This window comes from Crocuta crocuta, unplaced genomic scaffold (genome assembly GCF_008692635.1).
Source record: "Crocuta crocuta isolate KB4526 unplaced genomic scaffold, BGI_CrCroc_1.0 scaffold47, whole genome shotgun sequence".
NCBI classification, from domain to species: Eukaryota; Metazoa; Chordata; class Mammalia; order Carnivora; family Hyaenidae; genus Crocuta; species Crocuta crocuta.
In genome coordinates this window covers 111,296-115,570 of record NW_027531995.1, presented here as the reverse complement: position 1 = coordinate 115,570, position 4,275 = coordinate 111,296, and positions in this window count along the sequence as shown.

Genomic DNA, 4,275 nt, shown 5'->3' with positions numbered 1-4,275 from the left:
TACTACCATGAAGACCCCACTGCCCTGCCTCCTCTTCTATGCCATTCTCATAAGTCTCGGCTTCTGGGATAGGCTACGGAGTGGCTGGTGCCCTTGGATTTCTACTATCCCTTTTACATCTAAATGGAAGTCTGCTTCCCTCCCTCCCTTTTATTAATCTGTATTCCCCCACCCCCCAAAGGAAGGGTGTATGAAAGATTTGAATTTGAGGCTGGAATTTTTATCCTAAGGGAAAACTGCAGAAGTTCTCTTCTGATTTTTTTGTTTTGTTCTGATGGGTTTTCTCAGTGAGGTACAAGACAGGAAAATCAGCTGAATGGGGGTGCGGGAGAAGGGAGAGGCTGCGAATAGCTGTCTGGGGGAGCTGGACACTGAGTGATAGGCTGGCGGGACTGACTAGGAATGAGAAGGCACCACTTGGGGTCTGTGGTAATGCATTTAAAGCAAGACCAGTCAGCATGATGTGAGTTTTTCTCCAGTCACGTTCAGCTGCATCCTGTTGTGGTTTTACCAAAGTATTGCAAAAGCAATGTGCAATACAGACAGGAAGAAAACTTTAAAGCACTCTGTGAAACACAAACAGAGATGAACAAATAAGACAACATCCCATGTTCTTGGCTTAGACACTGGAGCATCAGGGAGATGCCAGTTCTCCCCAAGTTGATATATGCATTTATTGTGATCACATTAAAAGTGGCCTTTTTTCTCCCCGGGAGTCAGAAAAGTTTCCAAAGTACTTTTCCTGAAAAGGAGGCACAATGGACAAAAGATATGAACAGGTGGTTAAAATTAAAAAACAATTTGAAAAGGAAATGGCCTGTAACTATCTGAAAAGCTACTCCATCTTGTTTATATTAAGAGCAAAAGGAACTTTAAAAGTATTTAAAACTATTACATCTCACTGAAGGTAGCTACGACACTCCTGGCTATCACAGCATAATGTGTAAACTTGTCAAATCGCTACCTTGTACTGTGGTAGGAACCCCTCCCTAAGGAGAAAGAAAAAAAAATTGAAGAAGAGAGAAGAGAAGACTTCAAGGTCACCTAGATATGAGTCCAGCTGCCTACATCCCCCGGTGTTCCTGTAAACTGAAACAACTTAATCAGATTGCATGTTTATGTGTGTTACCATATATGGGAGACAAAGAAATAGAAAATGCATAAAAAAAACCTATGCCATATGAGGTGGGCCGCTCAGTTCTTTTGGGTACGAACCCAACTGAGCGGTGCCGGCAAAATAAAGTTGCTTCCTGGAAAGAAAAGTCTCGGTGTCACGACTCTCTGAGCGAGAATCCTGCAACAGTACATCTGAAACCAATGTAACATTGTCAATTATACCAAAAATAAAAAAAATCTGCACACCTACCTCACTGACAAAACTCAGAATGTTTGCTAATACCTTCTGTCGGTGAGGCTATGGAAAAACAGTTGCTGTCATAATTGTTGATGGTGCAAAATGGTGCACTCTCTAGAGAGAATAATCTGGAATGAAAGCTACATTTGATTCACCTGTTGACTTAGCAATTCTACTTTTAAGAATCTCTAGGAATCTTAAATACTATGTGCAGGGAGTTATTCATTGTGATGTTACTTAAAATAGCAAAAGATTAAAAACAATCCAAATATCCATCAATAGGGGGCTTATTACATAAAGCAAAATAGAAAACAGAGCAGCTGTTTAAAAAAATTTTTTAAAGAAACAAATCTCTAAAAACAAGATTCAGAAGAAAAGATTAGATGAAAGATAAATATTGGATACTATCTTTTGTGTAATAACAGAGAAGAAATAAGAATGTTTGCTTTTTTCTGCCAAAAACAAAGCTCTTGGAAGGAAGTTAAAAAAGTAGTAAAAATGGTTTTTAGAAGGAGCAGGAAAAAGGCCTCCATAGATGGAGATGGAGGGGACACTTCTTTAAATACAGCGAACAGTGGAAACATTTTACAAATTTAAAAAATCGTAATAAAATGAGGGGTGCCTGGGTGGCTCAGCTGGTTAAGCGTCTGTCTGTGCTGACAGCTCAGAGCCTGGAGCCTGCTTTGGATTCTGTGTCTCCCTCTCTCTCTGCCCCTCCTCCCTCTCTCTCTCTCTCTCTCAAAATAAATAAATAAACATTAAAAATTATTTAAAAATCATAGCAAAAATGAAATTGAAAAGGAAAATAAAAGCAAACCCTAATACTAGAAACAAATGAATTTAAAAGGAATAGCAGATTGAGGGACCCCATGCCTCTTCTTGTCAACCCTCCATTTATGAGCTTCCCCAGTAAAGCCTGCACTTCATAACCAAATGGCGGGACTCTGTGGAATTTGCACAACTTGTCTCAGTTATGTTTAGTGGCTCTGAATATAATATTCCTACTGAACAGCCAGCTCTACAGGACAGGATCTTTAATTGCTTTGTTTATTGATGTATCCAGTCTATACTGTGGCTGGCTTATAGTAAGTGCTCAATAAACTTTTGTTGACCCAATGAAACTCTGCAGGCAGGGAAGCCATTTATTGCATGTACTTATTTTAATGTCCCAGATCTTGTACGGGGAGAGCTAACACAGGGATTGCTTAACATATATTTTTATCCGAACCCAAATGTTTTTAGCAGAATTACAACTACCTTTCTGTTCTCATTGTCATTTATTTATGTCTGGCCAGTAGCCCTGAACAGTGCTGCTGGACTTTATCTACAGCTGGAAGTCCCTGGAAGCCAATTGCCCAGGCTCACACTGTGTTGAAAGGGGCCCAAACTGTCAAAGATTTACTGGCCTTTCTCTTTGGGAATGCTCCCAGCTGAGCTGCTTTGTAGATAGTTTCAGAGCTATCTCTCTGTTTCTTTCTAGTAGGCTGACAATGACAAACAGCGATACTTCGGATCCATGGAGAAATCAATCTGCCTTTGAAAATGCCTATATCCAGATGAGGAGATTTCTTTTGCTAGGTCTGATTTAATAATAAACTGGATAGATCTGACGATCACTAAGAACAGCATCAGCCTTCCTACATCCCTCTCTGTGCATTTCCTTCTCGCCATAAAATCCACTAACAGGCTTCACTTGGGAATCCACTTCTGGAAAGTTTTGCCCTGAGAGTGAGATATGTGGATATGAATCCTCACTCAGGCAAGGTATTAACTCACCTTTCTAGGACTCCGTTTCCACAATTTCAGCAACACCTATCTTTCAGAGTTGCTGGAAATACTAGCAAACATGTGTGTCCCAGGCTTGACACAGCCCTAGTTCTTCACTGAAGGGTGCTATTAATAAAAACAGGCTTCCTGGTCCTACTGGAAATGGTCAGAAAAAGAAATTGGAAGGAAATCTATCAAAATGTGGACCGTTATTACTGTGGTGATACTTTTATGCTTTTTATCTTGGTGATTTAAATTTTCCTGGATTTTCCGTACCTTGTAAAATCATCATACATGTTTTATAATCAAAAAACATTAACAGAAACAAGTTGTATAACCCTTAATAGTTAAAAAAAAAAGATCAGTTCTCCTTCCTTGATTTTGTGCTGTTTCTCAATAATAACCCACAACAGAAATCAAACTAAATAAAACAAGTTGTATCGTTTCATTTTATTTCATTAACAACCAGGAAAATTAATACAAACACACAGACCCAGAGCCTGAAGAAAAATTAGCCTACAAACAAATATGAATAAGAATGAAAACTGAGGACTTGATCTTTAGCACAAATACAGAAGTCAGAACTTTCAGGACCTGGTGAGCAGATGTCAACACTTTTAAAGTGTTGACCAAGAAGAACAATCTCGAGATCAGGGAATGGCTCAACAGAGTGCCCTGTGTGAAGCAGAGAGAGCAAGAGTGGGGGTGTGTATTTCCTAACAAGAGAGCCATCCTTTCTCTGCTGGGAAGGCATCTTCTCCCATAGCCGTTCTGGAGAGTCAGGCATAGAGGAATGAGGCAGGAAGCACTCACCCATACCACAAGCCACCCTTGGGGATCAGTGTGGATTCGAGTAAGATGTCACAGCCAGGTTAGACTGCCCCTACAAAGGGATGGCTACACTTGCATCACCTGAGGGGGGGAAGGGACAGGCAACAGTTATCAGAGATTGAAGCCCAAGAGGGAAGGAAGTGGTAGAGTTGGTGGTTAGTGCTCTTCAGACCTGCCAGCCACTCCTACCTCCTACCACAGTCAATTGCAGGGACTGTGGTCAGGTTGCAAGAGGAGAAGTGGGGACAGAGGAGGCATTTGTGACTGCTCAGTCCTTGTGCATCAGTCTTCTAACCATTCCTTCTAACCACCTGGCATTTCAC